At 38.8% G+C, this 23,342-nt stretch overlaps 1 protein-coding gene across 1 annotated transcript in view; it reads right to left on the reverse strand.

Annotated features, from left to right (window-relative positions):
* The window catches only part of SMARCA1 (SWI/SNF related, matrix associated, actin dependent regulator of chromatin, subfamily a, member 1), a 426,620-nt gene that overhangs the window by 45,522 nt on the left and 357,756 nt on the right, over window positions 1-23,342 (reverse strand). The window contains exon 24 of the transcript XR_004622504.1: window positions 20,566-20,664. The gene's annotated coding sequence lies outside the window, so the exon portion shown is untranslated. The remainder of the gene's footprint in view (window positions 1-20,565; window positions 20,665-23,342) is intronic.

Consider the following 23,342-nt stretch of genomic DNA (forward strand, 5'->3'; position numbering starts at 1 on the left):
ATATAAATAAATAAATGTGAATTTTCACCAACTCCAGAGACTGATGCATTTTCCTAATGGATCTTCAAGTAATCAAAAAGCTGGAAACACTTTAGTTTTGACTCCTCTCAATCAATGGTCTACACGTGAAAGCATGAAACACTAGAAAATCACCTTCACTTTAAGGAAATTTTTGCACTCTAAAAATTAATCACACTGTCGAGGCCACTTTTAGGCAACAGGCTTGAGTGATGGAATGTAGAAAGGGCCCACAGGGACCCCCGGCTGAATCCAGATAGGCCCATGGATTGAGACACCTCAAAATATCCACAAGCCCTAACTAACCAAAAGGCTACTTAAAACTAAGCACAGTTATCAAAAACAGTAAAATTCCTTATGTTGCCATAACTTCTCATCTTTCCCCCTTTAAAAACAGCCCCTACTCACTGCCTCATTACAGACATCCATCCTTTTTTTGCTGGCCTGCTGGAGGCCCACTCCCTTGCAGTGTATTCCAAACCCTTTCCCTCATGGCAGACAGCCTCTCCTCTTATGTCCTGCCTTGCCTCCCCTCCAACTCCCCTGCTGTGTCAATAAATTTCTATCTCCTTTGTTCTGCCCCAGGTGAATCCTTACAGTGCCCACACCACTGGTTCCACCCAATCCTTGCCCTGCCTTTGGGGGCCCCCACCCGATCAAACAGACACCCCATTTAAATACCACACACCCCAACAATGTAGTTGATCTTTTAGGTAAGTTCGACAAACCTGGTCTTCCTAATAGCAGCAGCAATTTCTTCCAGCCCCTCTTCCACCAAACAACCTCCCTGATTTAAACATACCCCAGGAGGAAAACAATGTTTCCTCCCTGCAAGTGGTGAGTGAACCCACCTGCTGCCTATTGTTAGGCACCAAGCAAAGCAATCAGACTTTCTTTGTATCAGCTGAAAGACCAGAAAATCACACACCCATGGCTAACTGACTCACACCTGTGCTCCAAAAGGTGGCAACAGCACTGAGCATCTTGTGACTAAATTTGGAAAATTGTCTACTTCAAGCAAAATGATTTTTAGTGTTTCGGGTAAGCCTCAAACTTCTCTAACAGGCTACCTATGATTTGGAATACACATTATTTGTTCTTTCTTCCTGGTAATCTTTCAAGTCTAAGTTCTGCCTAGTACAGGACTTCCACGTCATGGCAATATGCAGAGATCCTAGGCATAGATCTAGTGGTCAGTCGGCAAATTAGCAGGTAGTCCCTCCCTATGTGCAGAGATACCTCGAGAGAGAAACTGAAACTCAACCCATAAGCAGACTCTCTTTTTAAGTAATAACAGCAACAATTTATTGTGTGCTTACCATATGTCAGGCACTGTTTTAACCATTATCGCATTTTCTACAGGTAAGGGAACTGAGGCATGGATCTGCTAAGTAACCTGCTGAAGATTGCACAGCTAATAGATGTGAACTCAATTAACTCCATGTGTTTTTAAATTAATTTATTCAACTCCCTACTCCTAATACAATTAAAAATACTTGTGTTAAACCAATTACCATAATTTGCTGATTTTAAATCAATAAAGCCTTTAAATTACTGTCATTTTTATTCTTTTTATCTTTGCCACAGCACTTACAGTTTGCTTTAGTCAGACAAATGGTAATGTCTGTGCTCCAAATTCTCTAGGTATGGCCCATCATGGAGAATCATTCCAACTCTCTGCTCATGCTCTTCTCCCAATTCTATCTCTACCTGTCAAAATCCTACACACCTTCAAGATCCATCTCAAATATTCCCTCCTTTCTGAACATTTCCTAATCACCTAGCTTGATACAATCTCTTCTTTCTCATATTTCTCCTTCGGGAAACTGTTATGGTCTACCTATTAGTGGATATTGGGGTGAATATTTATCTTCACCTTCTATTCAACCATAAGTTCCTTAGAGGCAGAATTGGGCCACATTTATCTCTGAATCCTCCACAGAGCCGAACACAGTGCCTTGCAAATAGTGAATCCAAATATATGTTAATTGAATTGCATTTTCAGTTGAGAACTGTATGTACAGGTTGCTATGAAACAAGCAAAAACAGGAAAAATGAAGGAAAAATGTAAAGTGTAAAAGATATCAGTATGATAGTGGTCAGCTGGTTAAATGTCAAATTATTTCAAGCAAAACAGGAAAAGTGAAGGAAAAATGTAAAGTGTAAAAGATATCAGTATGATAGTGGTCAGCTGGTTAAATGTCAAATTATTTCAGTAGATATTTGGTTAAAGAGTATAATTTTAGGCAACTTACCATTCCTGAGTGACTCATCCAAGATAGAAGAGGAGTGGCTTCATTTTGTAACACACTAACAATTTTTCTGACCAATCAGAATTTCACATCCCTTTAATCATCCTGTCAGCAGACTAGAGAATCTGAGCTATACCTAGATCTTTTAAGACATGCTTAGAGATCGATCTTATCAAAATCCTATAATAAGAGGGCATGGTCTAGTCAGTAGGAAAGGTCCACATTTGGAATGAGGCTTTGTGAGGGACCTGTTTCAGAGTGCTAGTCCCTAGCCCATTTCTTATAGCTGGGATTAGCTCAATAGGTGATTCCCATATACTAGCTCATGGATCTGTGCCAGTCTGTGATGGAGTTTACCCCTGCTGGAGATGAAATAAAAGCAAAGATAAAGATAACAAAGACTAAATTTAACTATGTTTTTGTCTTTTATTTTTTTGTCTAAGTTCTTTTTTATCTTTTTTTTTTAAAGATTTTATTTATTTATTCAACAGAGATAGAGACAGCCAGCGAGAGAGGGAACACAAGCAGGGGGAGTGGGAGAGGAAGAAGCAGGCTCATAGCGGAAGAGCCTGATGTGGGGCTCGATCCCATAACGCCAGGATCACGCCCTGAGCCGAAGGCAGACGCTTAACCTCTGTGCCACCAAGGCGCCCCTATCTTTTTTTTTTTACAAAGACTAAGTAATATAATTTAATGTAGTCAATTAAAATGGTTGTTTTTATTTTAATATTCTGGCCTTCCTGCTCGCTTGTTTTTAAACTACCTTTTTTAAAAATAAAATAATAACAATAGTTGGTAGTTGTGTGTATGTGTGTTCTTACATGCCAAAATAAAATTCTGGCAATTTAATATTAGTCCTCCAAGTATATATCTATATTTATCTATCTACACACACACACACACACACACACACAATTTTTCCTTTTTTTTTTTAACCGGCCTAGGAACCTCTGCTCAGAAAAATGTTGATAACCTTAATAAGTATATACAAGGATTAGAGCAAGCCAATCTCAATTAACAGCCAAACTCAACAGTCTTATCCTGCTGGTGGTAGGTAGCCATTTTCTTCAAGCACAAAGGACAGTATAGTTATACAATGCTATTAATTTCTTGCAAGAGTCTATCTTAGGAAAATCTATGAATCAACATTGTTAAGGTTAATAATCTATTAAGACATGTTACTTATAATTATTCCATTTAATGTGCGAAGCATGTAAATAGTGCTTCTGAACATTCTAAAGGGAGATGCATTCATATATTTACCCTTGAATCAGGCACTCCCATATTGCAGCATATTTGTATTTATAGATTTTTTTTTCAGCCTCACAGACACTTCAGTGCAGTCTCTCGCCATCCTTTTTTACAGCTTCCTGGTGGAGATGACATTTGCTCAGCTAGAGAATAGACACTTTCTAGCTGAGTTGCTCATCACACTTATACCCCAAGGCCTGGCTGATTGTCTGTCAGAGGACTCCAGCTGTTTAGCTGCCGTGATGTGTCTTTCATAAGAAAAGACATTTCCTGGTACATCAACAGCTTGTTAAGGACTGGGGAGTGCTGGGGAGAAAACTTGATATTTTGGAGGAACAGAGTGGTTTGAACTTGGAGGAGGAGTGAAGATAAAACAAAGAAAGGGATGATCAGGAAACTTTTCCCCCATCTGTGTTTGAAAGACTCATTTTCAGAGCTAATGTTACAATTTGCAATGAGCAACCCTCCACAGCTTAGAAGGTCAAGTATTGGTAGAAGCAGTCTCTTACCCACCCTAGTGGTGCACAGATCACATGAGGATGTAAAACTCATCAAAGAAGCTAGAAAACTCCTCGTAAAATTGTCAGAAATATCACTTCAATCTGATTTTCTCTTTGCCTTGATTTCCTCTTCTAAAAATCAAGGGTGAAGAATACTCTCAGGGATGATTATAAGACTCAGAGAGCAAAAAGCTGACCAAAGATACTTGAATTCTAAAGGCCTCTTTGGGAAGCCGAGTTGGTAGCCAGAGCACGTAGAAGGGAGGAGCACAGTGCTAACGAGACCATGCTTGCCAATTTGAAGCCCTTGTGGACCAATTAGCTCTGCTTTCTTCCACAGCCATTGACTGAGGCCTGAACCCTGGCCAGTCTTCTCAAAGTTCTGTGCCATTGGTCACTGGGGTCTCCAAAAGAGAGTATGTGGTTGGCTCAGTGAAAACTAACTAGCAGACACAAGGCTCCAAGTGTCACCTCTATGTACGAGGGGAAACAGAGCAACTCTTCAGGACACCAAGTACTGTTTAATGGCTTGCTGAAGTTCTTCTACCACCTGTACTTTCCACTCTCACATGAGGCTTTTATCACTCTATATTGTCATTGTCGGCTTGCCTATTTGTTTCTCTTGCTAAATTATGGGCTCTTTGAGGACAGAAATTGTGTCTTACTCAACTATGTAACCCGGGCACTCAGTAAATCTTTGACAAATGAATGATGGAATGTGAAGGGCCTAGCTTTATAGTTCTTAATCATGGCTTGACAACAATTCAGTGGGTCACCAATTTCACCATAAAATTCTGAAAAAATCCTAAGAGAAAATGCATGTAATTCACTATGAAAACTTTAAAGGATGAATGTCTTTGCAAAAATATTACTTACTGCCAAGAGGCAGATGTGGATAGTAACAAATTAGTTTACCAGGGTTACATCAGCCTCTAAAGGTTGCTGATCAGTAGCTTAACCCTGGGTCATTCAATTGCATATGCAACAAAACAAAACTAGTTTGAATAAAAAATAAAATCATGATCTGAGCTCAGTGGTGATATTTTGATCCCAAATATCAGTTGATGAAAAGCTGAGGAGGCAGAATCCAGTGAGGTAGCTACTATTAGCATGCCCATTTTATATAGAGAGAAACTAAAAATCAGAGCATTTGTGTGATTTTCACAGTCACTTACGGTTTAAGTGCCAGAGCCAGGATTCAAACCCAAGTCTTGTTTTATTCCAAAAGTTTATTTGGAAATTTTTTTTAATGCACAGAAAGCACTGGGCAGTGGGAAAAGACAAAAACTAAGTTGAGTGTGGTAGGAACCTCAGGTCCATCTTCAGACATAGGGGGAGATGAAGCTGAAAAGAGTGGAAAGAGCTCTTTATGGAACTTTATGTACCTATTTCAGCAGGCAATGGAGAGCTATAAACGAGTCTGAGCAAGAATGGACCCAATCACAACCACACTATAGGTTAATTGAATTTGTGGCATTTCATTCAGTTGAATAAACATTTTGCTGTGTCTGTTATGTGTTGCAAAGAGACGGTTGTAGTAGGGAGAAAGTAAAGACTAGTGGGGAATAGGAGAAATGATGAGTTATTTGTGGTCATTATCCAGGCTTAAGGCAGCGACCACCTTAACTAAAGCTATGGAAGTGGTAATTGAAAGATGGAAAACTTATTGAGGAAGCAGAATTGAGAGCATTGGTGACTAAATATGGTCATAGGAAAGATTAAAATCTCTTTTGCTTGAAATAGCATATAGCTACCCTCTACTAAGCAAATATGAACATTGACAGCAGTCCCCATATATAATGGGACCTTGCTTTTGTAGAATTGGGTGTTTTTCCATTGTCTTTGCTGCAGCATGGCCCTCTACCCTCCACTCTATAGTGATTGTACCTACTTGAACCTCTGGGTTTCTAGGCAGTATAATAGGAATGTTAACTACTTAAGCCATGGCATCCAAATGTATGAAAAATTCTCACTAGGGTTTTTGCACATGGTTATTTCCAAGAAATATCAAAAGGAAATACCAAGGAACACTTACCACCACCATAAAAAATTTTTCTTCCACTGACCTGTCTAACATGTAAAAGTCTCACCATTCAGTAAGAGAATTCAGGAACAAAGATCCAGCCTTTAGGCTTTCCTGGAATCATGTGCACTGAAGTTATATGGAGATATTCTTGCTTGAGAGGAGCAAGAGATTAGCATGGGTTCATGTATCTGGTGTCTTGATTATCCTTTTTCATTGAGTAGAATGAGGTCCTCAGAGTACAGGACTCGTGACAGTTAAGTGAGGATGGGTGGTGGGGATATTAAGAATGTCTAAGACAGGAAACAGGCTCAGATAGAGCTCCAACTGATGGGTACACAGATACCTAGGCCAGCTTGCTCAAGGGTATGAATGAATGGGAGAATAGGCCACCAGAAGGCAATCTTAGCAAGATACCTTCTTCAAAGATTTTCCTGTCATCAAAGTGCTGGAGTATGGAAAGTCCAAAAGGGTAAGAATCACTGGCCTAACTAATTAAGCTTTATCTGCAATAAACCAAAGCTCTGAAACTTAAAAATGCCAGTGTCATAACTAAGGTTCCCAGCCTAGGACACCTCACCATCCTCTGCAATCCAAAGAATGAGCCTGGTTTACATGAGAAACCCATTGATTTGAACCCTACACATGTGTAACTGGTGATGATTTAACCAGTGGATATTGTAAACAAGATAACCAGAGGAATACTTAAATCATTCAAAGTAATATCCAGCTAACCATTTATGGAAAACACAAGAATGATTCTTTTTTTGAAGATTTATACATTCATTATTTTAGAGAGTGAGGAACATCGGGGAGACGGAGAAAGAGAGAATTTCAAGCAGGCTCCCCTTTGAGCATGGAGCCCAGTGCAGGGCTCAATCTCACCATCCTGAGGTCATGACCTGAGCCAAAATCAAGATTTGGATGCTTAACTGACTGAGCCACCCAGGCACCCCAGAATAATTCCTATTAATATTTTAAGTGGCTCTTCTAAGGGCCCATATCCCAGTCAATACAATACAACATCAAAATGCTTCATTAATTCAGAGAGCTCTTTGCTGAACATCTCCATCCTTTATTCCAAAGCACTGATGATATATTTTAGTTTTGAAAATGTGGAGAGTGATTTGGCTGTACAGGTATAACTAATGCTAAGTGGTCCCTGAAAAGCTTGGAGTTTAAGCTGAGAGAATGAATGACCTAAGAGACCCTCTCAAATGTGGAGAGTTCTCTGAATTCAGCCAAAGACATTCTTATGGGTTTAAAAAAAAAAGAATCTTTATCCACTTCGGGTAAACTATATCACTCTGCAGACAGCTTCCACTTGTTAAATACCATTACGATCCACTCTACCTTGGGAGAAACAAAAAAAAAAGGATTTAGTTCTTTAGAGGTGTAAAAGAATGAACCAAGTAGTTTCTAAAATGAAGTGGACACTCTATATTGTTTATTTTCCCATTGATGAGCAAAGAAGCCTTTCCTAAGACGTTGCACAAGTCTTTAAAACACATTTTGAGAGTTAGAGAAAGATAGAGAGACAGAGAAAGAGAAAGACAGAGAGATTAATTGAGCTCTAGGAAAAACTGGGAGTCAAGACCCAAATGTGAAGGCTAGAAATTCCAGCCCCTACTTGCCAAAGTATACCTGGGTTGAGATTATGAGAAACCGGGCATTCTCTATCTTAATAAAGGTAATCCAACTCATTATAGTCCAGATGAGATTGGAAATGATGAAATACTTGGGAAGAAAAAAAGAATAGAGTCCATTTCTAACTAACCAACAATACCTTTTGTTCCAAAAATAGACTATACGATGAGTAGTCCCAGCAATCCAGGTACAATAAGGCAAGTAAGAATAAAAGAATAAAACTTAATAGATTATTTTCTCCTCAATGTGGAATATTGGAGAGAGAAACTGGTAACATGGACAGACCGAATATGAATGCTAAGGAAGAAAGAACAAGCTAGAAGGACAGTCTCTTTCTTTATATTTCTTTTCCAACCCAGTTTGCTTTTAGCACCTCAGGGAAAAGGGGAGGCATACTTGGCAGCGAAAGCACTTCATTTTTTGATAATGAAACAGCAGTCAGGAGACCCATCCTCTAGTCCAGCTCAGTACCTTCCTAGCTGTGTGACCTTGGACATTTAACTAAACCTCCCATGATTCCATTTATCTGGTGTGTAAAATTAGAGCCTTGGTTTAATTGTCAATTGTGTAAAATATTTTGAGGCTCCCTGAATATTATAAAAAATATTATATGGTATTACAACCCCTTTAATATTCTATGATTCGATAATTTCATGTACCCAAGAAATATCTCCAGACCCCAGAGATTCAGCTAAAGAGAGCACATATATGTGTGTGCATGTATAGAGAGAAGAGGGGAACAGCAAAGGAAAATAATGATTCATTAGGAGTGCACAAGAAAACAAACAACAAGAAAATAGTTCAAAAATAGATTGATGTCTAGTTACTTTTATTTACTCTAAACAAACCTGCAACAAGGTAGGGTCACAGCCTGAAAAGTCTGTCTTGAAAGCTCACTCAGATTTTTCAACCATGAACCCTGCCTCAAAATCATGCAAAGGAAATTCTCTTGTGAGCCTTTAAATCTCCATCAGCTGCTACATGAAAATGAGGGTTAGATGAAGTACAATGTAGAGAATAAAACAAGAAGACCCTATTTCTATACCATGTAAATGTCTTGTAATTGCATTTAGAGTGTAAGAGGTAACTTGCTTTGTCATTGGCAAGATAAGTATTTTTTAAAGACAAAGAACTAATCTATACTCGGTTGGCAAGCATTTTCTAAAAAAAAAAGTCACATAGTAAATATTTTAGCCTTTGCAGTTCACATACTGCCTCTGTTACATATTCTTCTTTGGTTGGTTGGTTGGTTGGTTGGTTGGGTTTGTTTTTTTTTTATAATCCTTTAAAAATCTCAGCACAAAAACAGGTAGGAGGCTGGATTTGACCCGCTGGCAGTAGTTTGCCAACCCCTGCTCTAGAACTCTAAACTATCAAGTGGTAATGGCAGTGAGAACTCAAATCTACCAGGAGTTTAAGCGACCAAAGTTCACTGGACTTAGAGAAGGTAAATCTATCGAGCTAGGTTCCAAAAAAACTGTGGAAGAATATATGAGCCAGGCAGTACATTGAGGCCCTTGGAGAACAGCCACATTTCTTCAACGTGTTACTATTATATAGCAAAGATTTGCATCTAGGCAGATTGACTTCAGAGCCAATACTCTCATCCACTGTGCATATTTTGGAATAGCACCTTTTGAGTGGCTTTATAGAGGCATCTCACATTTTAGATAAACAGGGGGTTTCTCACTCTTTTTATAAATCAACTCCCATTTTCTGATTTACATGAAAGTTTCAGATGGACTGTCAATATGTACTTGTTAACAAATTAGTCTTACGCTTCACTGCCTCCTACCCTCTTCCCCCCAATTTTTGCCACCAAGTCCTTAATGATGTATAAACAAACACTTACAAATACAAAAGGCAACCCAATATTTATAGGACTCCTGTAAGAATATTTTAAAAAACTGAATAGTCCTTTCAAAAAGGGAATGATTCCTCAATAGAACAGACTAGAAATTCCAGAAATAAACCCAAACATACAGGAATTTAGTATATGCTAGAAGTGGTATTAAATCCATGGGAAAGAGACAGTTGAATAAATGGTGTTGAGACAACCAGGTAGAAATCCAGAAATAGAGTAAAGTTGAATCCACAACTCAAAGCTGACCCAAATAAATTCCAGATAGATCAGCTTTAACATGAAAAAACTAGAAGAAAGACTGAAGTCATTTTTTAAATAATCTTGAAATACAGGAGAAGTTCTTTCTAAGTACAACACAAAACCCAGAAGCCAAAAAAGAAAAGTCTGATACAGCTGACTATATAAAAATAAAAATTCCTCTGTGACAAAAACTTTCATGAGGTAAAAAAATAAATGACAAACTGAGAAAATATTTGCAATTTATACCACTGAATGGGGACATTCCTAATATCAAAAGATCTCCTATAAACTAATTTTAGAAGACCAAATAGAAAATGATCAAAGTATAATAAACAGATTATTTGCAGAAAACAAAATACCAAATTACAGATATGATAGTTGCTCAACTTCATCCAAAATAAGAAAAATGCAAATTAAAAGCCTAATTGAAATATTATTTCCACCCATCAGACTGGTGATGGTAACAAAGTTTGCTAACACTCTGTGCTGGTGAGGATGTGGGGAAATAGTCACTGTCATAAATTGCCAAAGGAAGTATAATTGGCACAACCCATATGGAAAGCAAGTGGGCCATATCTATCAAATTCGGCATATACTTACCTTTGGACCTAGAAAACACACTTTTAAGAAGTTATTCTATATATATATATATATATATATATATATGTAAATGTATATGTAAATATATATTTATATATGTTCATGTATAATAAATGACAAATGTATACAGATATAAATTGGAATTTTTGTAATAGATTAGAAGTATTTTAAATTAATCAATAGGGAACTTGTTTATAGATTATGGTAAGTCCAATCCAAAGGGGCACCTGCACCCAATGTTCACAGCAGCAGGGTCCACAATAGCCAAACTGTGGAAAGAGCCAAAATGTCCATTGACAGATGAATGGATAAAGATGATGTGGTATATATACAATGGAATATTACTCAGCCATCAGAAAGGTTGAATACTTACCATTTACATCAACGTTGATGGAACCAGAGGGTACTATGCTGAGTGAAATTAATCAATTAGAGAAAGACAATTATGATATGGTTTCATTCATATGTGGAATATAAGAAACAACACAGAGGATCATAGGGGAAGGGAGGGAAAACTGAATGGGAAGTCATCAGAGAGGGAGAAAAACCATGAGAGACTCTATAGGAAACAAACTGAAGGTTGCTGGAAGGGAGGGGGTTGAGGAGATAGGGTAATTGGGTGATGGGCACTAAAGAGGGCATGTGATGTGATGAGCACTGAGTGTTATATGCAACTGATAAATTATTGAACACTACATGTGAGACTAAAAAACAATAGATTATGGTAGGTACAATCATTAGACATCTACATGTTACTGATAAAAAATGCTCTCCAAAACATACACTTAAGTGAAAAAGTAAGGACCGTAACAATGTTTATAGTCCATATTATGCTATCATCTGTCTAAAATTTGAGGGAAAATATATGTATGTATGTGTATGTGAAAGTAAGCAGAACATAAAGATTAAGAGCATGAACTCTGAAGTCAACCAGCTTGAATTTGATTCTTGGCGCTACCACTTAATACTTATGTGACTTCTTTGTGCCTCTATCTCCTCATCTGTATAATGGGGAAAATAATATTACCTACCTTGTTTGGGCTTTTGAGGATTAAATTAGTTAATGTTTATAAAAGTCTTAGAACACTGCCTAACACATAGTACTATTTAAGCATTTGTTTAATAAATAAATATGCAAAGAACATACCTGGGTTGATAAATCTGGCTGTAGGACAAGAATGAAAGGTCACTTACTTTACACCTTCTGAATATTTTACCAAATACTTAAATAATACCTATTTTAAAAATTAAATAACTTTTAAATAGAAGTAGTTTCTGTTCCCTCACATTTTAAATTGTCTGGCCTCATCCTTTACTTTGCTTATAATTTCTACTTTCAATGCTTTCCACTACTGCTTCTTTTTAATTTTAGTATCCCCTGCCTCTCCATCACCTCAGTCCTTTCATTTGTCTCAAACTTTCTACACTCATTTATGATTTCACAACCTTTATTCTGCTGACTCTCCAGTTCACCTTTCACCAAAATGCCAGCATCACATTCTCAAAGTTTCAAATCTAAATATCCCATTACCTCCAACTCAGCATGTCAAATTGATCGTGCCATCCCCCTCTCATCTCAACCTCCCTACGTTTTATCTCCCAAGATAGAAACTGGATTCTTTACTTTGATTCTTCCTTCTACTTCATCCCCTAGATCCACTGAATCCAAGAATTTATTCTTTCACATATCTCTTCCTCACCATTTGCTTTTACAGGAATATTGCCTTAGGCCAATGTATAGCATGCATACATATCACCTGGAAAACTTTTAAAATGCAGATACTGAACCAGTAGGTATGGTAGCCAGCTGACAAAATGGCCTCTAATCATCCCCCATCTCCCAGTATTTACTTCCTGTTTTGTCTTCTCCTATATTGTATCGGGGTTGGTTTGCACGACCAAGAAAATAGGACAAAAATAATGGTATATCATGTCTCAGATTAGATTATAGAAGACAATGTGGCATTTGTCTTGGTTGCTCTGTGTCTCTCTCTCTCTCTCTGGGATCACTCACTCTGGGGAAGCCAGCTATCGTGTTGAGAAGTCACTCAGGCAGTATATGGAGAGGTCAACATACCAATGAACTGAAATGTCCAGCAAGCAGCTAGTGAAAACGGAAGCCTCCTGCCAACAGCCATACGAGTGAGCTTGGAAGCAGGCCCTTCAGCCCCAGTCAAGCCTTCAGATGACTACAGCTCCAGCCAAAATCTTGACTACAACTTCATGAAAAACCCTGAGCCAAAACCACCCAGCTAAGCCACACTGAGATACTTGACCACAAAAACGTGAGATAAATACTTGCTGTTTTAAACTGCCAAGTTTTAAGATGATATGTTACACAGCAGGAGATAACTCATACAGTAGGCCTGGGGTAAGGCTTGAAAAACTCTGCATTTTTAACAAGATCCCAAGGGGCACTAAAGGTGATGCTGGGGGAACTTGCTTTAGTAGTAGGCCCTATACCATTGCCAAATCTTCTTACCTAATCCCTACCTCAATGATCCCTCTGCTCCAATCCCATTATATCCCTTTTTCCCAACATATGATGGCTCCTTATTACTTACCATGTAATCTCAGTCTATTATCAGTAAGACAAAAGATAACGAGTGTTGGCGAGGATGTGGAGAAAAGGGAACCTTTGTACACTGTTAATGGGCATGTAAAATGGTACAGCCATTATGGAAAACAGTATGAAAGTTTCTCAAAAAATTGAAAGTAGAACTACCATATGATCCAGCAATCCTATGCCTGGGTATATATCCAAAGGAATTGAAATCAGTGTCTTAAAGAGATATCTGCAACCCCGGGTTTATTGCAACATTATTCAAAATAACCAAGATATGGAACCAACTCAAGTGTCTTCCATCAGATGAATGGATAAAGAAAATGTGATACACACACATACAGAGGAATATCTTTCAGCCATAAATAGGAAATCCTGCCATTTGCACCAACATGGATGCAGCTGGAAGGTATTATGCCAAGTGAAATAAGCCAGACAAAGAAAGACAAATACTATTTGGTATCATTTATATATGGTATCTTTTTAAAAAGCTGATTTCATAGAAACAGAATAGAATGGTGGTTGCCAGGGACTGGAGAGAGAGGGAAATGGGGGTGGTATAGGTCAAAGGGCACAAATTTTCAGTTATAAGAAAGATATGTACTATAGTATAGAGTATGGTGACTATTTTTAATAATACGGTCTGTATACTTGAAAGTCGCTGAGAGTAGATCTTACACATTTTTACCACACACACACAAAAAGAGTTAACTATGTGAGGTGATGAATGTGTTAATTATCTCGTTCTTGGTAATCATTCTGCAAAGCATGTTTATCAAATCATCACATTGTATATAAAAAAGTCCTCAGCCTGTCTTTGAATCCCTTAGAAGCCGGCCGTATTTGTGCTTTATAGTCATATTTCCCACTGCTCTCTCCAAGGCACTTTCTGCTCCTGTCGACATGATTTCATTGTCTCCTGCACACATCACATTTATTCCTGCTACTAGGCTATTAGTAGTATATCTCTTTATTCCTTACCACCACCAATATATGTGTAACTGGAATGCCTTCCATCACCCTCTACTATCCAAACTCAACCTTCAAGGCCTAGCTCAGGTCCCATTTCCCCCACAAAACTTTTCCCACTTCATTTTCATCTAACAGTTTTATGAACTATTATTTACAATATTATTTAACTATTAAATAAATAATCTCAACTTCTAAGCTAGATTTTAAGCAACTTGAGGTCAGAAATAGTATCTCATAAGTCTTAGTAGCTTTGGGGCATTTAGCCTAGAACTGGACACATTAAAAAGTAGGTGTCAGTTGATTGAACCTGCCTGTCACATTCAATGTGGCTGCATGCCTACAAGCACACCCAAAATTTGCTCCTCGGTTTTATAGCAATAGAGAGAATCCTTGCAAAATCCACCCACTTCTCCTTACCTGCTTCCCCTATACCAAATTACTGTCTCATTTATTCGTTCTACATCACCGGCAGGTAAGAAGGTAACATATTGAAAGAACAACTTTTATTAGGGGCAGCAATAAAAGGGGAAATAATGTCACAATTAATCCAAAAACTATTTCATTTTGGATTTGAAATCCCTTCTATGATCAGGAAGGTAGATGTGCTGTGAACTCATTAGGGTTTCCCTAAACAGTGTTGAAATCATCCACAAGAACACAATGAAGAGGGAGCCAGGGGAGACAGACCTGAGAACGGTCATGGCTGATGAAGGAAATCTGAGAAAGATAAATACTCCATAGATAATCCACAAGAAAGGTAATTTTAAAAACAAGTAATAGAGAGGTGGAGATAGAGGGAGGGAGGGAAAATGGGAGGAAGGAGGGAGGGAGAGAGAAAGAGTAAGAGAGAGAGAGATGACTCTGAGGCCTTGCATACTCCACACATTAGACTATGAAGACCATTTTACAAAAGGATAACATTTGCTATTTTTTGTTTATTGTCAGCAACTGTGTTAAATTCTTTACACAAATCAACTCATGTTAATCCATGCAAAATCCTGTGAGAGAGACACTGCTACATAGAGTCCCATTTCCTTGATGAGGAAGCTAAGGCTAAGGAAGGTTAAGTGATTTCCCCAAGATTGCACAGCTAGGAGTTGTTTGAGTCACAATTTGAACCCAGGACTATCTGAAGCCAAACCCCATATTCTTAATCTCCACACTGTAGATCTAGCCCTTATGTCCTCATTTTGGTAGATCTAGCATGGAAAGATCTATAGCAGATTCAGGAAATTTGGAAAGCAGGAAAAAGTTACTATTCAATGTCCATCCACACCTGGTAACCTCCTGCCCCATGACTTCCCTATGGCTACCCAGGGAACCTTATCAGGCTGGGAATATATCCCAGCCTTATTCTTCCAACAAAGTAATCTCATTCTTTATTTCAGGCCCTTAATCACACAGCCTGAGGGTTGGCAATGAATGTAATGAAATAATCAAATCCTGTTACCAGGTAACTAATGGGTTACTCCTCCCAGGTAATATAAAGCATTAGCTCCATTAAAACAAAAAACCCCTAAAGAGGAAACCTAATGAGAGGAATTGGGGCACCTTGGCAGGCCCTCAGAGAAGAAGGTTTGGAGCCAAAAGACCTTTTCATGCCCCTCCCAACATCCCTCTTCTTCCTTCTGGATTTGATGTGTGCCTTAAACACATCATTGCTTGCACTTTTCTTATTTAACAACCAGCAGAACAAAACATGGCTTCTTTAAAAAAATTCTAATGAAGTTTCCAAGTCTCAATTAAAAGAAACATCTCTCTATCCATCTATTTATCCCTGCCAAGCATTTGTGTTTTGAAGCTGGAAGCTTCATTATCTGAAATTTGCAAGCAATTACTAGGACTACTAACTCCCAAGATGTGAACATTTTTCCCAACAGCCTGAAGTGAAAAGTGGTTTTGACTAAGAGTGTGTGTGTGCTTTAAGGGGAGTGTCCCCTTAAAAAAGAAAGGCATGATGAAGGCAGGTGGGGGAAGGGGCAATAGGAGCCATACTGGGTCATTTATTTGTCTTATTTGACATTGGGAGCTCCAGAAGTATTAATGAGCAGCCCTCCACATCCCAGGGGAAGCTTTTGGATTTACAACTTTAAGAAAGCACTCATCCTCAATTTGGCACAAAGTCAAACCAAAATTTGTCATAGTTTATAATGCTTGTTAATGAAGAACATCAAAAATTAATGCTCATTAGGGTGCTCATTAATATGCACAGTGCTCACCAGTTTGACTTAATTAAATGAAGCACCACTTCACAATAGTATTATGGCCCAGCAGAGAGAGGAGGCTGTTCAGGTCTGAAGGATGTTCCCTTGGGACAACATTACCAGCATTGCAGGGCAGGGCACCTGCCAGTTTCTTCTGGAAACTCTTCCTTTAAAAAACAGGAAGTTCTTAGCAAGTGGCAGTAGCTCCTGCTGGGATGCCTGATTCGAGACTCCAGTTTTCCTATTCCACAGTATTTGGTAAAATTAATTGAATTGGGGTCAGTGGTACAATCAGATCTTGGCCAAGAAAAAGACCTCCAAAGAGAGAAGTAACTCAAGAGTTTAAGGTCAAGGCAAAAGATTGGGGTGGAAGAGATGGAGAATAATAAGAGAAGATGACCAAAAAAAGATACAGCAAATAAAAAAAGAAGTAAGGATTAGGGGAGAAACAAGAGTGAGACAGATATCCAGATACTATCATTTTCCAAAGCAGAGGACACACAGGTGGGACATTACTATTTGCATGAGGATTTATTATTCTTTGTCAGTTTAAGATTTTTGACTATTCTTAAGTGTTCAGGAACATTTCAAAATCGTTAATTCCAGGGGGCCACTGTAGATTAAAAAAAACCTAATTCTTGAGCTCTGGAACTTGTAGCCAGTGCCTTTTAAGAGAATCTTGAACTTGAAACAAAGGAGGAATGGAGAAAGTAAAGGTGAGACAGGGGAATTTGAATCCCAGCTGTACTACTTAGTGTGCAAATGAGTGACCTTGGAGAAGCCGTTTAATCTTGCTAAACCTCAGATGCCTCATCTGTAAACTATGAGGGTGAATTATATGAGATTACCATTTCATTTTTGTAGATCCAAATGTTCAAATAGCAGCAATTTCATATGGTTTGAACTAATAAAAAGATTAAACAATAATATATTTTAAAACAAATTTTAAACTGCAAAATGCCAAAGATCATTTGTGATCAGTCACAATTGTCGCTACTTCAAAAAAACAAGCGCATGTGCTATATTATGCTCTACTGATAAGAGCAGCTAAATCAGATCAAAAATCTTTCTCAAATTTTGCCAAATGCCTTCCTGACTCAAGATTCAAGGTTAGCCCAGGTCTACCACTGTGAAGCAATATTATTGACGCTGCTTAAGATCATTTTTAAATTTCCGCTTTGCTGCAATAGATATTTAACAGAGAGTGACCAAACTAATTTCCAAGTGGCTCCCTAGGGGTGTGTGCAAGTGCAAACACATGCACATGCACACCCTCAGCCATTCTTCTATCTCTTCTCAAATTGACTCAAAGCTTTATTGGGAAAAAAAAATAGTACAGAGTTGTACAAGAGAAGTATCCATAATGGTACACTCCAAAGTATCAATTATATCAGGTCCAAGTACTACCTAGAAGAGAAGGCAGGCCAACAAAGTAAGGAGTTTAAATAAAAATTATGCAGTTTCTAGAAATCAGGGTAGGTAACGTGTCTGGGCCAAGCAGACTAGGCAAGGTAGAGTCATAGCAAAAGGGAACAGGGAAGTTGAGAGTATGTAGCGGGTCAGATGCCTGATACATAACCAATAACCAAGAGGTCACAAACACTTGAAGACAGAATAAGGCAGAAACTGGGAGCTCTGCAAAAGGTACAAATGTGAAAGAAGACAAGTGACCAAATGTGGAGAAGCTAAGAGGTGTAGAATAGGACAAAGTACAGTTCAAACAAAATAAAAATACCAGTTTGGGGGAGGATCTAATTCAATGACGCAAAACATTGCCTTGTCTCTCATCTCAGGAAATCGTTATGCTTCTTGTGAAGGCAAGGACTGATTATGGTATTGCCATACTGGGGCTCACAGAAATATTTAGAATACATGGCTAGAGTGAAGAAAGAGAAGGTTAAACAAAAGACCATTTCTGATCAAGGATGGGAGGTTATTGGTAGGAAAGAGAGCTCTCTCTGTAGCAGAAGGAAAGCAGCTAGCATTAGGGGATGACCACAGAAAGCCTGCACATACACACACGCCACTGCCAATCAAGCTGTGAAGATTTGGAATCTATCTGAAGAGAATATGATATTGTATTGGAATAATTTACCGTTCAACCCAGATAAGGGACGAATGGCATATTGTACTGGGCACACATCTCTAATAGAGATAATGCTGCCTCGTTTGATAGGTGCATTGTATTGTCTGTCCAGCAGGCAATCTGGGCATTTTTTCTTCCTAAGTCTGAGCTTCATTCTCAAGCAAACTGACAGTAGGGAATTTCAGTAATGATTTGACACCCTGCTTTAGCCCTTTCCCGCTCTGAAAATATTTCCCCTTTGGGCTTTTTGTGCAGAAACATATTAGTCTGAATTTACATTTGTTGGATTTCATTGTTTCTTTACTCGTTGTTGAAGTTCAAAATGTAGCATTCTCCAAACTTGGGGTTTTATTCACTGCATCGTCTTCCATCTCATTAATGTAAATAATAAAGAGGCCGGTTTCTGATGCTGTTCCCTTTCAGAACCGTATTAATAATTCATTTCCAGCTTGACAAAATCCTTTCGGCAGCTGCTTTGTTCAAGGCTTTGCTCTTCACAGTGGCAATAGGTCAATTGTCTTATGGTGAAATTGAACCGGAGGGCCTGAGAAGGACATTTGTATTCCCCACATGTGACCGTGGGGGATTAATGGTGTAGGGGAAAATGCACCAAGTCCACTTCTAAGCCTCCCTCTGGAGACTTAGCCTCTTGTTCCTGTGTTCTTTCCAAATCTGTTCTTTTTAGCATTAATTATGAAGACAACGAGCTCAATGCTTAAGTGTAAGAGCTGAATCCCCAGTTACACACAGGGAGTGAAAAGTCTGTCAGTCAAGATAGCTTTTCTTTCTCTAGGAACATGGAGTGTAATGGTAATGGCCCAGTGAGGTCAGCTCAGAGTGCCTAAAGCATGCTTACTTTACTAGAGTAGCTTACTTATCATCCTGTGCATAGTGGGTGCTTGGATGAATGATGGACTTAGTTATGGTATCTGGCTGGGGAAAATGTTTCGGGGACAAGGACTGGTGGGGTAATACTACTCACCAAAATTACCAACCCCCTTTTCCATCAGATATTGCTATGGGATATTTCGTGAGACATACAGGTCTCATACAGAAAACTGAGATTTTGAAGAACCACGAACAGGGGTGTATAAAAAGCCAGTTATAGACTAAAAGCAATGGGCTATGTGATACCAGATGAAAACATTCTGGACAGAGTGGCCCTTTGCCACGTGATGCCAAAGGAGGAGGCAATCAGTCACCTATAAAGTACAGCATGTGGAGGAAGCTAATGAGATATTTGAATGATTAGAGAGAAGCATCTAGCACCAAATTATCCATAGGAAAGCCAGACAAGAGGAAGAAATCCTGTCAGGACAGCCTCTACACAAGGTGCACCAACTCTGAATAGAGAACTGGAAACCAGTTTTAAGATGGTCACTGATGGCTTCCTAGTCAATCCCAAACATTCTTTGTTCCCTGGGTGAATGGAAGTCCATCTGTTTCATATACAGCCTATAGCACCTCTGAGTATACAAAACAAAACATAAAAATTTAAAATAAAGGCAAGAGGTGAGACTGAAAATGTTAATCACTGTAATCAAATTCATGCAAGCTAGAAGAAAGAGATGAGAGCACGATTCCTTAAATGTTGCATGTTTAGGGAGCACTGGTACTAGGGGATCTAGACTTTTAACAAGACCCTCAGCCTGACACCCTCATCCCCCAACAGTTTCATCAGACCCATTTATGCCCCTTCCTTTCAAAGTATTCGGAGTCCTGCTCTCTACTAGGTGGGGATGGTATTATGATTAATAAAAATAATACCTGCTAGAATGGGTTACACATCTCCAAAATAAATGTAACATCCTATGCTCTGAGAGGCAGAATAGTGTAAGGGTTAAGAGCAGACTCTGGAATTAAAAGGAATAAGTATCTATAAGGCCCTCAGACAGGGCCTAGTATATAGTAAATGCTACTCAAGTGTTTATTAAATAAACTATGTTTATTAAAATTCATTTAGAAAATTCTTAAAAAGTAATATTCAATAACAAGGTGTAAGGCACTGCAAGAAAAGGATATTTTGGAGCATTCCTCACATTACATGAATAACAATCTACCACTAACAAGACCCTAAGACCCTTAGAAATCTATTCATCCAGAATGGATTGACTGCCCATGACTCTCCACCTTCAATGATTCTTTTGCCATCCAGTGAAAATATCCAGGACACAAGTTAAAAAGCAAAAGCTATCATTTCTATGCCTCTGTATCTCCAGACCTTTGCCTCCTGTCTGCCTTTGCAAAGTGCTTTCAGCTAAACACAAATCAAATTCAGCTCCATTAACAACTCTGCAGACAATAGCTGAGGCTCATTGCTTGGCAACATCCACCCTCCCACTCACCTCCCTGTTTCCTTCAGAATCCACTCATGCTCCAACCCAGGTGGTTAAGGATGTGTCAGTAGGTCACCAGCATGTGTCAGTCTCTCGTAGTCTGTAGGGCTGCAGATGAGGGGGAGACAAAAATGAACTAGAGGTCAGTCCTTGTTTGTATAAACTGGCCAAACAGGAAACAGACTCAGTATCTATATGAAAAGATTTTGCCTCATACATTATAAGGCTCCCAGTGGGCTTTCTGACACCAACTGGATAGCTAAAAGAAAGCTACTGCTTTATTGTGACCTGAGCAAAGACTAAGAATGATAAAATTGATGGGATTTTAATTCTTCTGGTGTGGTACTAAGTTGAAAAATATTATGAGAAGCAGGAACCTGGTGGAGCATACTGAGAACCAGGGCTTTGGAAGTATTTTGTTCCCACTCTTTGAAAAAGACAGATGACTGGCAGAAATAGGCACAAAACTAGGTTGCTCACATTTTGAAGACCCTCACTTGGCAAGCATTTTGAATGGGTAGTAGAACCAGGTCTAACCTGAAACAAAACTAAGACAACCTCTTTATCTTTGTTTCCATCCCTCTGTTTCTCCTCTTCCCAGTACCCTCTTATTGACCTGAGTCCGGTCCCCACACATTTGTCACCACAATGCAACCTGACCTTGGGGCATATGGCTGGCTCAGTGAGTGGAGCATGCAACTCTTGATCTCAGGGTCATGAATTTGAGCCCCACATTGGTCATAGAGCTTAATTAATTTAAAAAAAAAAAAGAAAGAAACCTGACCTTCCCATCACTGGCACATATATTGGCAATGTATTCCCCTACCGCCTCCTATTTCACTCCCCAAATCTAACCTATATCCTATTCTTTTGTAATCTGCTTCTTAAAATATTAGTAATTTAATGAACAAAACTGTGTGAAGCTATCAAAGGCTAAAAAATGTATCAGCGTGTTATCCTTATTTGGTATGACAGAGACTGTTAACTGTCTTTCAAAATCTATTGACTCTCCAGGCTCACTCTTCTTTTCCACCAGCTGGGTGCAGATGTCAATGAGGCCTCAGGGGATTGAGGGGCCACGAGATAGGGAAACTTCAAATCTTTAAATGACAGTGGGGAGAAGAACCTCTTGCTGACCTGAATATTCACACAAGCTACTATGTGAGCAAGAAATAAACTATTATGTTGATATATTACACATTTATTTGGGTTTATTCATTGCCACAAACTAGCCTAGTCTACTCTTACAAAGATACCTGGAACATATGCATTTTCTACAGAAGTCTGCTATAGATGCAATCCATTATCTCAAAGGGCTGAATCTAATAATAATAAATTGCAGGTATCACAGATGGAGGTTTCAGGGATATAGCTTTTTTTAGTACCCATCACATCACCTACAAAGACAAATCATAGGTGGATTCAGCCACAGAGTATGATGGAAAAGGAAGCTGGACCAAGCAAAGACCCATTAACTAGGTTAGGTGCTGAGGAAACCTGACCAGAATGCAGAGGCTGGCCTTAGCCAGGACAGTTGAGATTTCCAGAGCAGTGTCCATAGATTCAAACAATGGTCAAAAAGAGGAGATCCAATCCAGCAATAAGAAATTCTAGGAAGTTTCCAACCCGGAAGTCAAGTATAGTGTCTGTCATCATCATGACTTACCCATATCTTGCCAGTTGAAAGGATATCAAGAAGTGGGCTGGTGCAAGAATCTAGGGAAAGAAGGTTGGCAGAAAGTAGGCAAGATGTAGGGTGGGGACATTGCCCTAGAGGGAGACAAGGGGGAACTACTGGACAAACTGGATAGAGTGAGAGATTAAAGCAAAATTCACCTAGAAAGAGGTTCAGAGCACTGGAATTCAGGGGTAGAATGAATGCATAAAGTTCATTCCTGGCTCAGTGTTTCAAGCTCCACTAAAAGAGGTCTGAGGTTGCTGGCATATTTTCTGTCATTTAAAAAATTGACTTAGGAATACGGTGGGGTGTGATCTGAGCTGCAAGTGGGGCCCGTCAATAGAGTACCAAGGCACCACGGAAGGCAAAGACAAAGGAAATGTGGGGAGGATCTGACAATTTAAGGACCTAGTTTTCAGGTAATGTCAGTGCTGGCCAACAAATCTTCATATTTGTCAGAAAGGATGGCTAATGTCAAATTATCGATGAACAATTAAAAAGGCATAACATCGTCTTCATTAAATTGGTACTATTAAAGACCAGAACTACTAACACATTTAAGCATGCATGACCAGTACCTCTTACTGGTTAGTGAGCAAATCCTCTTTGTCCTTGCAAGATTCCACATTAGCCAGATTCAAAGAATCATCTAGCTAATATTGGCCGTGGCTAGAGTTGGGACTTCATCGGTAGAAATTGCTAAAAAAAATAGGTTTTTGTCTCATTTTGCAATAGTGATCATTCCTGACATTGGATTGTTTGTTGTACATTTATTATCTGTCTCGCTCTGAGCCTTTTCACAGCAGATAAAGTACTCCCTCTGATGGTCTCTGGGTTTCACTCACAGCTAACAACAGGTCATTGTCCTTTAGGATTTTTCCTCACAATGCTTCTAACAACCCCCAATACCAGAACCCTGACAGCACTTAGTCCAAATTTTGATTTCGTTCTTTTGGTCCTTTTTTTTAGCAAAGAAAAAAAACTGGTATGATCTGTACTGGAAGTTGGAATACACATACAAATATACAATGTGCATATAACATATACATAATTTAGTTAACTTTGCTCTCCCTGATTCTAAAAGACTTTGCTTACAAATCACTTTGGA

The sequence above is a fragment of the Ailuropoda melanoleuca genome, chromosome X (genome assembly GCF_002007445.2).
Source record: "Ailuropoda melanoleuca isolate Jingjing chromosome X, ASM200744v2, whole genome shotgun sequence".
Taxonomy (NCBI): domain Eukaryota; kingdom Metazoa; phylum Chordata; class Mammalia; order Carnivora; family Ursidae; genus Ailuropoda; species Ailuropoda melanoleuca.